General features: G+C 35.5%; 1 protein-coding gene across 1 annotated transcript in view; it reads right to left on the bottom strand.

Annotated features, from left to right (window-relative positions):
* The window catches only part of LOC141326076 (uncharacterized), a 214,985-nt gene that overhangs the window by 87,118 nt on the left and 111,977 nt on the right, over positions 1 to 15,890 (bottom strand). The window lies entirely within an intron of this gene.

Genomic DNA, 15,890 nt, shown 5'->3' with positions numbered 1-15,890 from the left:
AGTGGTTATAAATTCGTTTTTTTTTTATAAAGTTAATTTAGAAAAAAAAAAACGTATTTTGTTCGTTAAACGTAAGCTTTTTGTTTCTTAATATAGGCTATATATATATATATATATATATATATATATATATATATATATATAATTTTTTTTTCAGTGGAAACTTTTTAACCGTTATTTTTTGTCAGACATGATATATATATATATATATATATATATATGTATATATATATATATATATGTATATATATATATATATATATGTATATATATATATATATATATATATGTGTGTAGAAAGCTTTAATTTAGTACTTAACGAAATAAAACAAATCGAAAACAAAAACTCTTTTATTATGTAGCTAATCCGTAAAGATGCATTTCTCTCTAATGAGGAAATGGATGAGGACGATCTTTAACTTCATCGCTGACTCAGAAAACACTAGTTTATAAATAAATAATTTTAAATATCTCCTTGCTATTTCACAGTCATGGTAATTACTTTTGCCGGTGCTTTGTGGCAAGATTTAGCCGATTGCGTGCACTTGAACGCAGAACCCTTCTGGCTGCGCTGAAGATGCGCTCGAGCCGCTCTTGATCATATTCATTGCAGTCATGCTTTTTTTTAATCACCATTGAATGTCTAAAATATAATTTTAGCCCGCATTTGATCTATGACGGGCTGAATGCAGGGCTATAATAGGCTACGTCTTAAAAGTGGAACATGGAAATATAATGGATGTACTTTTATTTACTCTGTATTGTTTCCTAATAGTTAAATGTGAGATTCTGGAAACGAGAATTAAATTTAGCGGGGAACGGTCGGGTCGGGAAGAAAATTATTCTAAGCGGGCAGCGGGCGAACAAAGCGTGAATATATAGCGGGAGCGGGTGGGTGCGGAATAAAACCTCGCGGGAGCGGGACTAGAAAAGCAGTCCCGCGCAGACCTCTAGTACGGAGCCCCTTACGTCACCTTTAGAAGAAAAATAATTAATCTGTGGGGACGGTTTTGCAATTCGTTCCCTCAGTTTATAAACCGTTATAACGAATTCTTAAACTGTTCCCTCGGTTTAACGGATTAAACTGTTCCCTCACTTGGTTCTTGCTTCAGCATCTCATGTTGAACTGCATCATATCGCCGGGATGATAATCCTCCAGAGTAAAGTGAACGCGTTTTTCGAAGCAGATGCATTAGTATAGGCCCGTCACTTCACCCGCACAAACGCACCCAGATACGGAAGATAGCACCGTTCTTTTTATTGTAAGTAAACCCGTAGACACGATGTCCTGACAGGCTGGAGTTTGTGCAGCCTCCATAAACACAATAATTTACCATGACGATGATCAATTGAAATTAAAAATAACTACCGAAAACACACTAACTCACGACTGCTCCTACCGAATAGCAACAGAGCTTTGGCGAACGACTCCCTCTCGTGACGTCATATGACGCGGTGTGGAAAAAAAAGTTGTTTTTGAGAGCGGTCAAAGGAAACCGTCACATTGTCATCTAAATTTGTGCCCTTAGGTCTTGTAAAATATTTTCAAATAGTGCATTAATGGTTCGTATAGTATTTTCATTCACGAATATATGTTTATCTCGAATTTCTTTTTAACCTGCAATATGCACTTTAAGTATTATTCAGTAAAAGATTAGTCAGTGTAATTAAGGTATTAACAAACAAAAGTCTAATTTCAATATTTCATTTGCTTTTAATTGGAAATACCAGCATTACATTTAATCAGGAGCATTTTTACCTTAATTGTATCAATCAGGGTCATTCAGAAATAAAATTCATTGTGAAAGTAATCTGTGTGTAAGTCTGTGCAGTGTTGAATATGTTTTTCATTTCTTTTCAGTGTATACAGTTGTTCAAGATTTCAGCGTGCTGAGGATGAGTTGGGCTCTTTGCTTGGCCCTGCCAAGTCTGGAGTGTTTCTAGTTTAATTAAATTTTAATAAAGAATTTTAAACTGGCTTCTGTGTGTTGTCATAATTGACGTAACATCTAATAATCAGTAATATAACTGTGTGAAATATTTTTTGCATATGCGCCTTGAGCTTTCATTCTTTTTTTAAGCGTGTAACAGATTGCAGTTGGTTATATGTTGTTTGTACACACACATATATATATATATATATAAATATATATATATATATATATATATATATATATATATATATATATATATATAAATACCATAATCAATTATACTGCATAGTAACTTTACAGTATTTTAAAATACAGTGCAAAAACAAGCACTGTAATTAATTTTACAGTATGGAGATGCCATAAGTTATTATACAGTATTATGTTTACTATTGTGATACAGTGATTAAGCTTAATTTTCTGGCTTTAACTAACTTGTAGTCTCAATATGTATGTATACATTGCTCAAAATGAGTAAAGAGCGTTTTTACAATTTACCAAGATTGTCCGACCTCCTCACTCACTTTCTTCCAAGCCAGATCCTTTGCATTCCTCTTTCAATTAAAGTACTAAGATGTATCGGAGAGCTCCGAGTATCCACATACAGTGACAATGATTTTGTCCTCCATTGTTGTTTTGGAACTCTGCCTCCTTCACTAATAGAGCAAACTCCTTTGGTTAATGTGGCGCGAATTTTTAACAAAGTTCATATTTTTCAACTTGCGCAGGGAGTTCTATTGCATCTTTGCATTGACTTAACATGTAAATCACTCGCGCTTGATGCACCATTTGCATCTGGTGTGAACGCACAGTGAGACTAGCTGTGGTGAAGAACATGGCTCCAATGCAGAATGTAAGTTACTTATTTTGTACTATGTGTGTCAATCTGGTTAATTGATGATCATTTGTGCATGTCAGTGATTACTACATATATATTTTATGGTGTCGTGTTATTTCGGTATATTAATCCCAGCTAACAACACGTTGTGACAACGTTACTGGACCGGACCACATTGGTGACGGCGACGTACCAAATAATGTACCAGCGACATAACTTTGTGATTCCCATATTCATCATAGCGACGTTATTGTGTTACGTCCAAGTACGTCCTAACGACCAAACTAGCACGTTCCGTTTTTTTTAATATTTACTTTAGTCTTGTCCGAGGATGTGCTTGTCACGTTTGAGTAAGGGAGGTCTGGGTCCAGATGCAGGTAAGTATTTTTAATAATGATAACAAAATAAACAAACAAACAAAAAGCCAACACGGCAGAATACAACATAAACCCAAAAGAACAAAACAAGAGCTGTGAACTGGAACACAAAAAACACTGATGACAAAAGACAATGCAGACCTGAATCCAGAGTGAGCAGTAAGCGTTCTTATAGTGCAAATGATAATTGTGAACAGATGTGAGTGTAATCAGTGCAAATGACAAAGACAGGTGAATGCAATCCGAAAGTGCAATGTGAACAGCGACCTCAGGAGGCTGAGGGGAGACCCACAGCCCCGATCATGACAGTGCTCCTACCACCTTGAAATCAGTATATAATGACAAACTCAAACATTTTCTGCTGTAAAAAACATACTTAATTCTTATGTTTTTTTGTGAATATATTCACTGCATACATGCAAACCAATACAAAATCATTAAAAGCTAACAGAAAATTAGCAAAATCAGTGCATTTATTTATTAAATCATCATTTATTCAGTGTTATTTTCTACAAATACTAAGCCATTGCATTTTAAACATGACACCGATTATTTAACCATGTAAAGTGTTGCCAAGTCATGAGCACAGATAATTGAACATATCAATACATAAAACACATAATAATCAATGAATACAACCCCTGATTAAAATGTTTTACTTTTATTTAAGCAATAAGGTACGAGAGGCCTCACTGTATCGTGAATAAATCACGGCTGAAGGGTGTTGTTAGGCACGACGTGAAGCGGAGCCGTTACCACATAATAAAAATATTAAAATCATATTTATTATGTTAAAATATATTATATAATGTTTTCATCAAGTAAAATCATCATCTGCCTTCCACTGTAAAAAGTAGTACCTAACGGCAACAGAGTGCTTCTATGCGCATCATTTCATGGAGCTCAAATAAAAACAAGTTAGGAACAGTTCAGTGTTGGGTGTAACGCGTTACTAAGTAACGTTACTGTAAATTAGTAAAAGTAGAGTAACTGATTACTGTTCATTTTTAAGTATTTTAATTACAGTTACGTTTAATGTACTTGCGTTACACAGTAAAATAATTAAACTCGCTGAATATCATTATTTAATTTGATTAATTAATCTTCTAAATGTGAAAGTAAACTCTGCCGCTTTAAAATCGTTGAAGTGCAGGTGCACGTGATTTCACTTAAGTTTGCTGCATACTCGTATCGTATTCTTTTTTTTTTTTTTTTTTTAAACAACAATTTTATTTTCAAACATTGTCATACAGATTAATACAACAGTTCTATTTTCCATTATAACCGGATAAAAAGAAAAAAATAATAAAATAAATAAAATAAATAAAAATAAACAAATATAAAAATACAACATATAAAAAAAAAATAAATAAATAAAATAAATAAAAAAAAAACACTCCCGTACAACAGTAAGATACTTGTCTATATACTCTCAATGTCCATTAGTTCTACAAAAGAGTCACCATCTAGACTCTGCAAGAAGTCATGGAACACTTTCCAGATGGACCAAAAAACATGAAGTTTGTTTTTCAAAAAATAGGTAATCTTTTCTAAAGCAAGGCATGAAGTCATCCCCTTTATCCATTGAGACACGCTAGGGGACTCTTCTTTTTTCCAACAACATGCAATTACACGTTTGGCTTCCAACAAACAAAGAATTAGCAGCATTCTTTCATGTTTAGTAGTTTTAAAATTCAGAGGACAAATATGTAATATACACAGCTTGGGATCAAGAGGAGTTACTTTGCCAATGATTTTACTTACAATGTTCAATATTTTAACCCAAAAACAATTAACTTTAGTGCATTCCCACATACAATGGAATAAAGTTCCCTTTTCTTGTTTACATTTGTAGCATTCATCAGGAATATTCGGGTTGAAGTGATGTAACTTAACTGGAGTGATGTATTGTCTACTCAGCCATTTATACTGAAGCAGTCTCATATGGGTGCTCATTGTCTGAGTTTGGGCTTTTAAACATACTATTTGCCACTCTTCCTCGGTTATATCAACCTGCAGGTCAGATCGCCATGCTTGAAGTCTGTCATTAAACGATTCTTTAGATTTGGCCACAAACTGTTTATATAATAGAGATATTTGACCTCTACCTTTCAAATATTTAAGTGTAATATTTTCCAAAGTAGAAAAAGGAGGCTCAACCAGACTATGGCCTTGTCTTGATTGAATGAAGCTACGTAATTGCAAATATTTGAAAAAGTGCTTTTGCGGAATTCCAAACCTTGTCCTAATTTCTTCAAAGGACATGAATTTCCCTTCATTATAAAGATCAGACACCTTACTAATACCTTGAATTGACCAAATTTTAAAACCTGAATCGACTCTACCGGGACGGAAATTTTCATTACCAAAAACTGGTGAAAAGCAAGAAAGTTGTGGTAATTCACCTAAATAAGTAAGAGCCTCAAACCAAACTATTATAGTATTTCTGGTATATGGATTTTTTGTACACTTAATCAACTTTTTAACATCTGCTGAATATAAATATAAATTCAAAGGGATTGAAATCACGTAAGACTCTATAGATACCCAGGTTGGAGGGTAATCCTTCTCAAAGTAAAACATTGCTGCTCTAATTTGAGCCGCCCAGTAGTACCATTTTAGGTTGGGTAGGTTTAACCCCCCTCTATCATACGGCAAGTAAAGCAAGGAAAGTCTGAGGCGAGGGCGCTTGTTGTTCCAAATGAAGTTTGTAAAAGTTTTTTTCATTAGGACAAAAAAAGAAGAATGTGGAGGAAGTGGGATGGATTGGAAGAGATATAACAATTTGGGCAAAATTGACATTTTTAATATATTAACACGGCCAATCATAGAGATGGGGAGTTTTGTCCACCTGTTCAACAGACCAGTTATAGAATCTGATATGGGATTATAATTAGCTGATATAATTTCATTAACAGTTGGCGTAATTTTAATCCCAAGATAAATAAAACCGTCTTGTGAGATTCTAAAGGGTGTTTGAACTGGGGGGAGAAGTCTTTCGGCTTTATGGAGGAACAACAACACAGATTTAGAATTATTAATTTTATACCCTGAGAATTCTCCAAATGTTTCAATCAAATTTAACAATGCTGGGATAGATTGTTTTAGATTGGACAAGAATATAATTATATCATCTGCATATAATGAAATGCGGTGTTCGGAAGGGCCAATTGTAATACCTGAAATATGTGTATGTTTACGAATTGCCATAGCCAGTGGTTCGATCGCTAGGGTGAATAGCAAGGGAGACAGCGGGCAGCCCTGGCGTGTTCCCCTGTAGAGTCTGAAAGGGGCAGATATTATTCCATTCGTTAGTATCTCAGCTGAAGGGTTAGCATACAGGATCCGGACCCATTTCAAAAACTTATCCCCAAATCCCATTCTTTCCATAGTTTTAAACAGGTACTGCCACTCAATCCTGTCAAACGCTTTTTCAGCGTCTAATGACAGAAGTGCATTATCACAAGTATTAGATTTCTCATATATTATATTTAATACTCTACGGATATTATGCAAACCTTGCCTCCCCCAAACAAAACCATTTTGATCCATATGAACAAGTTTAGGCAAATGAATTTCTAATCTTTTTGCTAGCACCTTACAAAGAATCTTTAAATCATTATTTAAGAGAGAAATTGGTCTATATGAACCACAATCAGTTGGTGGCTTGCCAGGTTTTAACAGCAGAGTTATTATCGCAGTATTCAGAGAAGGAGGCAAAGCCCCATTTTTCAGGGATTCCTGGTACATGTCCAAAAGGGGGCCAATTAATTTATGATGAAAAATTTTATATAACTCTATCGGTATGCCATCAGGCCCTGGGGTCTTCCCTCCTTTCATACTACGAATGGCTTCAGACAGCTCTTCAGATTTTAGGTCATCTTCGAGAGATGCCATGAAACCCAAATCTGTGGACTTAAAGTCCAAAGTATCCAGGAAAGCTTTTTCTCTCACTGTGGCACATTCTGAATATTCAGAGCTGTAAAGAGCCTGATAGTAGTTCCTAAAGACCTCATTTATCTCAGTTTGATCAAATGTTACCTCACTCTCCTTTATCTTAATGGAATTTATGGCTCTTTCAGTTTGTAACTGTTTAATACGCCAGGCTAGTAACTTACCCGCTCTCTCTCCCGCTTCATAATAAGTCTGTTTAAGTCTCAGCAAACTTTTCTTTGCACGTTCTAGTGAAAGTTCGTTATATTTCATTTTCAATTTGTGCAGATCCAAAAGAAGATCAGGTGTAATTTTTTGGTATACTTCAGATTCAATTTTCTTTATTTTGTTTTCAAGGTCTGCCATTTCTATTCGACAGTGCTTATATTTATAATTTGTGTAACTAATCATTCGACCTCTTATAAAAGCTTTAAATGCTTCCCACCGGACTGAGGCAGATGTTTGACTTGTGTTAATTTCAAAATAATAATCTATCTGTTTATCAATGAATTCCAAAAATTCAGGATCTCTCAACCAGGATATATGTAGTCGCCATCTTGGGGGTCTGCACAAAAAATTTGGAAAGTTTAATGTAAATGAAACTGCCGCATGATCTGAGATTAAAATGCTATCATACCAGCAGTTCTTAACTTTAGAAATTAAATCAGTAGATAAAAGAAAGTAATCGATACGAGAAAATGTTTTATAAGTACTAGAGTAGCATGAATAAGTCAAACTATCCGGGTGTCTGTTCCTCCAAATATCTATTAAATTGAAATCTTGCATAAACTGTTTTAACTCTATTCTGGTCTGTACATGAGAGAGGTCTGATTTAGTTGATCTATCTAATTCTGGATATAATGCACAATTGAAATCTCCTCCAATAACAAAATATCCTGGCAGTCCAGCCAATAGTAAAAATAGATTTCTGTAAAAAATAGGATTATCTACATTGGGTCCGTAAACATTTACTAAATTCAATCTAACAGAAAATATCTCGGTTTGGATAATTATGTACCTCCCTAACCTGTCTTTGATAGTGTTAATTATTTGTAAAGGAATGGATTTATGTATAAGTAAAATAACCCCCCTAGATTGTGAACTAAATGAGGCAGAAAGTACTTGCCCTGGCCATCTCTTCCTCACCATATTCACATCCTCTGAAGCTAAATGGGTTTCCTGGAGGAACACTATTTTAGCTTTCATTTGCCGAATTCTGTTCATCACTTGTTTTAACTTTACAATTTTGTTAAGGCCTCTTACATTCCAGGATGTAAATTGAATATCAAATAGGGGAGCCATTATTGTATATACAGCATATTCCCATTTTTGCAAAAAGTAGTAGAGTAAGTATACAGACTATTATTGTAAATAAAGAAAGAAAAAGAGAGAGATAATAAAAAAAAAAAAAAAAAAAAAAAAACACCTTGGTAAAGGCCAAATACAGCCAGACAGAACAGCTGACCAACAAACAGGCATTTCCCCAAATGAAATACCATCACTCCCCCTCCCCTCCCTAATTAAACACTTCCCAAGGTCTTCTCGAAAGAGCCTGATTATGGCACTACGCCGGTCCACCCGCGATCCTTTCACGGTGAGGAACAGCTTGTCTGAAGGTCGGACGCGTCCGCAACAGTCAAAGATGTCAACCCAACATCACGAAATATATATATATATATATATATATATATTATTTTAGCATCAGTGATAAACCAGAAGTTTGCTTACGTTAATGCAACTGACCCCGAAGAAAAACGTCTTCCTTTAAGTCCTGCTAAACATTGTCTTTCAAATCTTGCAAAAACCTCTGAGCATCTGAAGGATTGTCGAACAAGTGTCGCTTTCCTTTGTATGTCACGCACAGAGTAGCCGGGTGCAAGATGCCATAACGCAATTCAGGGAAGTTGAGATCGCGAAGATCCTTCTTCACTGAGTCAAATCTTTTCCGTTTCTTGTGCAGTTCAGCTGACACGTCAGAAAAGAACATAAGCTTTCTTTTGTCTAACATCACGGTGCCTGCTGCCCGAGCTGCTTTCAGAGTACGTACTTTATCAGCGTAGTTTAGGAATTTCATTATCACAGCTCTCGGTGGAGAGTCAGACTCAGAACGATCTTCGGAGAATCTGCCTATTCGGTGAGCTCTCTCAATTACAAGAGGGCCAGGAAAGTTTTCCGGGCCGAGGATCTGAGGGAGTAATTTCTCTAGAAAGACGCACATGTCCTTTCCTTCAATTTTTTCTGGAAGTCCCACTAATCGTAGATTGGACCGACGACTGCGATTTTCCAGATCATCGACTTTTGATGAGAGGGATTCTATGGCAGTTTTCAATTTTGCGCTTTCCGTTTGCAACTCCGTGACATTATCTTCTTGACTGCTTATTCGGTCCTCGGCTTCCGTTACCCGTGTTGTGAGAGCTTTAAGATCGCACTGAACTGCGTTAATCGCCTGGAGCAAGCCATCAAATCGCACAGCAAAGTCCGATTTCAATGAGTGGATAGCGTCCAGTATTGCAGACTCTTGGCTAACACCTGACGCTCCCTCCTCGCTATTAGCTTCATTGGATTTAGCATCTGCCTCGGCCTCTCCAGGTACGGTCGATTTAACTTGTTTCTGTGTCGTTTTAGTTGGTTTTGGTGGCATTTTGAAACGTTAAGATGTATCAGATTTTCAAATAGAATTGGTTTGTCAGCGTTTATTGGGTTATAAAATACAATTTAAGTCAGTATTTGTAGCGGAGCTCCGATTCGCGTCCACTCAGCACCGCGCCATAACCGGAAGTCTCTCGTATCGTATTCTTAAAGCGGATGTTGGACTCGGCTGAAGCGAGTGGCTGTTTTGCGAAATGGAAATATGCCCATTACTTTAGTTTTCTGAAACAAGCAGACAAGAACATTACAGTCAAATGTATGCTATGTCCTGGGGAGAAAAAACCATCGGCCGCTGCACTGTCAATAGCACGAGTACTCAAGCACCTGACACGGCAGCATAGACGAACACTTCTGTGTGATCCTTCATATTCGACGGATAAAACTGCGGCAACTCCTGCTAAACAGGCAAAACTTGATTTTACTTCGGTAGCGCAGAAAAGTGTCTGAATGAGCAAGGTTACAGTTCACTTTGTTGAAACACATGAGATGATTACAAAAATGGTCATTACAATTTTTTAAATATTAAAATATTGCAAAATAGGCTATTATAAAAACTCCTTGAAATTCTAATTCACAAAATATTATTGAACAAAAACGTATTTCATTGAAAAAATGGTAAAACCACAGTAATTTCAGTGATGCAAATGCGTTTATATAATACAGTGACAATACTGCCATCTATTGGTGTTTCGGTTTTATATTTAAAGATAGGCTATTGCATTTTTCCAAACATTTTAGATTGGTTTAAAAAAAGTAAAATATATATTGAACTCATTGTTTGAAATTAAGTTTCACGTTTACAGGTTGATACATGTCATGTTTAACTTTTCTTAAGTTTCTTAAGAATAATATATATTTTTTGTTATTCTGGAATTGTGTTTCTTACCGAAAGAAGGTTACATTTCTTACAAAAAAGTTTATTATTATAGAATGTTTTCAGAGAATGTAATATAGATTATTAAAAAAGCTAAAATGCTAAACTATTTCATGTTTGACTCATGTTTTATTTAATTATCTATTATTTAAAGAGTTTAATTTCTATTTCTGTCCACTCAAGGTTTATAGGGATTTTAAGAAGTATTTAGTTAAATTACTTATTGAGTAATTAAGTTACTTTTTAGACACAGTAATTAGATAAGTATTTTAAACACAACATTGATTAAGTAATTAGTAATTAGCAATTAATTACTTTTTTAAAGTAACTTACCCAACACTGGAACAGTTCTCATGCGCTGTATTCATTATTTATAGCCTATACTTTGTATCACCATCATCATTGTTATAACAGTATGTGATAATTTAAACAAATACAGCTGCTTACTTCTCAGCACGAGAAAATGTCCTTTTCCCATGTATTGCCTATATTCCCGCTGCGTTTAGTGCCTAAATATACCTTATTGCAAAGTTGTCAATGGTTATAAACAGTTCATTTCTAAAATGGTTACAATAACAAAACACATAGGCACATATTTAATAATTATTTTATTAACTTATTTAATTAAATAATTTAATTAAAACATATTAACGAAACATGACAATAACATGTCAATAATTTGTTAATTTCGAATACTGCCTAGCTAGAGATAAACATTTTTATTAGTGCTTATTTACATTTATACTACAGGGCCGTTGAATGCTTGAATCTGATTGGCTGACGAACGTTCTAGAAGTGTGCATTATATTGCACAGCGCACGGCGAACGTAGTTCCAGGCAGCTTTAGACCGCAGTGCATGTCTATATCACTTCGCCATATGATTTCAGTTATTTTCAAAGGTCCTTACAGCCCAAAACAGCAAAATAACTAAAACCCACAATGAAACTGGCCAAACTAATAAATACAGTAAACATCAGGATAAAAACGACAGATTATTTCCATGTTTTTTTCCACAATATATTATGTTTTATTATGTATGGAAAGCACAAACTCTATTTCTCTCGCCCTCTCTCACTCACCTCACACACGCACACATATAACGTTACAGTTTGCACTCGCGTTAGCATTCAACTAATGTTGTTAGCGCTGCTCTGACGATTAACAACTTAAAAACGACATGACAGCTCTCACACGCGAGGTAACAACGGCGTGGTCTTGAAGAAAATGAACTTAAAGTTGAACTGTTAGTAGAGACGATGCTGCCAGTCACCCTTGAGAGACACAGACATGAGAGAGGTAAAGTCATACACTTAGTTTCTCTTCCTCACTCTTTCCGTCTGTCTGCTTGTCTTTCGGTCTGTCTAAACTTTATTATTAACGACATTATTTTGCTATAAACAGCCCAAGCGTCGTTCTACGAAAATAATGCACACCCGAGGTGTAACGGCCACTCTGCTTCGCGTCGTGACCGCATCACCACCTCAGGTGTGCATTATTTTCTAAGAATTCTACGGCCCGAAGTCAATTATTTCTTACTCATTTGAACATTTCCATTTATTGTTTCACGCATTAAAAATTTGTCTCATTTCAAATGGCTCCGTTGTGATATTTGATGTTGTTTTCTCTGGCTCAATATTGTCTGTTGCAGCAAGGATGTCGCTCCAGCGCTTTCTTTGATTTAAGTTCGGCCTCCAGTAGCTCTTTAGTGAGCTTTCACACTTATGTCCGCTTACAGACATTATTTCTCTTGAATCGAAACCAGCATCGGACAATCTCTGCACCATTGTGCTGCGAAGGTAGTGGTTTGTGTAAATCTTGCTGCCTGCTGCAAATTCTCGGCAAAATTTTTGCGAAGTAATTCACATCCATAGGCTCTCTGGTGAACCTGCAACAGTCAAATATATAAACAAACAATGAGATAAATAAGATTTAACATGGTAGATGGGTAAATTATGATTAGCAAATGATTTATGCGTCACAGATACATACCAAACGCATTTAGAGAGGTTTTTCCTTTTAGGGTGAAGGTAAAAAGCAGGTGGGTTTGATGGGAGAAGCGACAAATACTTTTCTGGAGAGTCAACAGGACAAAGAGGGTTTCCGGTCTGCTGGAACATGAAAACACGTCTGCTCTCCTTATTTCTTTCATTTGGGTCCTTGTGGTTTTTTGTTTCTTCGTTAAAGCTCATCGTGGCATACTTGAGACCATTTTTGTCGGTTAAAATCTTAAATGAGTCTGGCATGAGTTCCGGGTTCCCCTCTTTTCCCCTACACCCGAAATGCAACTGCACATCAAACCAGACTTTGTTTACAAGTCCTTCAGGTGTGCTGAGATTAAGCGCGTCGAACAGTTTAATGGTGCTGAATTCCTTAGCAGAAATCAGTGTGTGATGCTCCGTTTTGTCCCGGGCCCTGTCTTCCCAGTGTCTTTACGACTCCAACAAAAACATTATTTGATGAGGTGTCTGTCATTAAACACCAGGACAAACTCAAAGGTGGATCGTTGAGATATCTGTTCAGACCTGCGCGTAGCGCTACATAACTGCTGATGCCATATTCTTCACCTTCGGAGTTTCTGGCTGTCCCGTAGAAATCATGGAGATGTTCGTTGAGTTCTGCCTTGGTGATTTGTTCAAAATCAATACTGAAACCCTTTTCATCACACCAGTCATAGAAGCATTTCACTGCCCATTTTGTTTGCTGCAAGGTATTTTTTTTAATTACGCGTTTTCTCAAACGTATCAATTTTATGTTTGACCACTGGAGCATGGCGGTTACATTTTTCACAAGTATTTCCAAATTGTTCATCAAATCACTCTAATGTCATTCCGCCTAGTAAATCAAAATTTACTTGAAACATTTTAGCCTGTTAGCTCTTATTGCTTTCTTCAAATAAGAAATGAATAGGCCCTATATTTATGTTGCTAAGGGGGCTCAATGATACACAGAACCGCTGAGTGAAGCGGTCGTAGCCGTGCTGTATTGTGAATAAAACACAGCTGCTGACCAATCAGAATTAAGGAATGGGGATAAAGGTGTTTAAACAACGAAACACACTAATTCACACATATTTGTGAATTGGAATATCAGATTCCCTACATGGTGAGTGAATATTTAGAATAAAAAAGGAAAAACTAAATAAAAACTATCTCTGTCATAAAGTGTTATTGTGTCTGTGTTGTGTCACGTGACAAGCATGACGCGTCACAATGGAAACAATAAGGGTGAATGTTCTAAAATAACGGTCACTTTAAAAAAACTTGAATATTTTAAACTCACCAGTGAAAGGGTTAAGGTCTGTAAGAGGACACTTAGTTTGTCTTAGTTTGACAAAGGAAGAGAAATTTGTCCAAAATTGTATGTATTTTAAAAAATTGGACCAAAGAGCATAAAAGTGCCCATAGTCTAAGAATCACCTATGATTTTGTAGTTATAGACTCACGCATTTGTACTAATGTAAAAAAAATGACATTTTATATCTGAGAAACGAATTGTTTAGCACATTAAACATCTATTTGTGAACTTACTAAAAAACATACTCTCTAAACATACGCTCAGTATAAACATTTTAAATCCAAATTAAATAAAAAAAATAAAAAATTAAATTAAATAAATAAATATGATCTTATTATGGCACAGCAAAGGCTTCTTTCTGGCGTTATTACATGACTATGTCAAGTCAAGTCAAGTCACCTTTATTTATATAGCGCTTGTAACAATACAGATTGTGTCAAAGCAACTGCACAGTATTTAAACAGAACAATAGTGTGTAAGTAACGCATTATTGAAGATAATACATTTTAGTTAAAGGCAGTTCATCAATGAATTCAGTGATATCATCGTCAGTTCAGTTCAAATAGTAAACGATATCGCTGGAAAATGTCCCCAACTAAGCAAGCCAGAGGCGACAGCGGCAAGGAACCAAAACTCCACAGGTGACAGAAATGGAGAAAAAACCTTGGGAGAAACCAGGCTCAGTCGGGGGACCAGTTCTCCTCTGGCCAGACGAAACCAGCAGTTTGTACCAATGTCCGATTGTAGAGAACTCATCAGGTTCCTGTGGTGTCACACTGATAACATAAACATACAGTTCTCTCAAGTGTGAAACCTCATGTGATATTGAAGTGCTGCTTTATTTCTGAAACTCTTTTCCGCAGTGACCACGTATAAGGGTGTTTTTTTTTTTCAAACTAGGGGTGCTTTTAGCCTTGTGAAGTTGAACAAACAAAAATGTTCAAGTCACATAACTCAGTCTCACAAGATTAAATAATTTGTCTAGTTTTAAGGTCTGTAAGAGGACAAACTTTGATTACAAGAGAAATGGTTAATATTTAATTTGAAAATATTAAAAAATTCGACCTGCAATGAACAAATGTGAATCTTATTTAAAAATAGAATAACATTAGTTTTTATATTAAGTAGGGCATGATCTCATACATTGAGGATACATTTTTTAATCTGTGATGATAACTTTCAAAATATTTTTTAAAAATGTGTGTGTGGTGGAAATGGTGGAAAGAAATTATTGTAAATGTAGGGACGCAATGTAGATTCCCAATGCTGGAACATGACTGTTTCTGGATTGAAACATTTGCAGTTATGCAAATCTGTTCTCATAATCCATATCAATTGTACTTTGTAACCATAAATGTCATTTCCACCACAGAGGGTAGTGTGGTGAAAATGACATTTCTGTGTTTTTTTTGTGAAAAAAATGGTAGATAGCTTCACTGATTGCCTTTAAATTATTACTTAGCATTTCTTGTATGTAAAATACTATTATTTACTTAAAGGTTGTATCAGTGATTCTAGGCTGAAACATAAAGTGTCACATTCAGCTGACCTTTCTTCACGATCCGCTCGCTGCCTGCCTCATAAATTGTCTGTGAAAAAAAACGTATACTGTGCGACAGCTATATTTTTTATAAAAAGTAATATCCATTTTACTAATGCTTAATTCAAGTACATTAATAGTTACCAGATAAGTCATATTTTTAAACTGTATTTTCATTGTTGACGTTTATAAGTTGAGCGACAAGGAGAAAACTGTGATTTTGACACATATCAGGAGGTTGAAAAGTATGTAAAAGTCATAATAGAAAGCTAGTAAAAAAAAAATGTAAGGGTGGTTTTATTGATAGCTTGAAAAAGGAATTTGTCCAAAATGATATGTATTTTTTTTTAAATATGACCAAAGTACATAAAAGTGCCCATAGTCTAAGAATCACCCATAAATGGTTTCTCTCCAGTGTGACGATTCATGTGCCTGTTTAGGATTCCTTTTTGG

Source organism: Garra rufa, chromosome 2 (assembly GCF_049309525.1).
Source record: "Garra rufa chromosome 2, GarRuf1.0, whole genome shotgun sequence".
NCBI lineage: Eukaryota > Metazoa > Chordata > Actinopteri > Cypriniformes > Cyprinidae > Garra > Garra rufa.
Note: the sequence above shows the minus strand (reverse complement) of the source record. Positions and strands in the feature narration are given on the sequence as shown.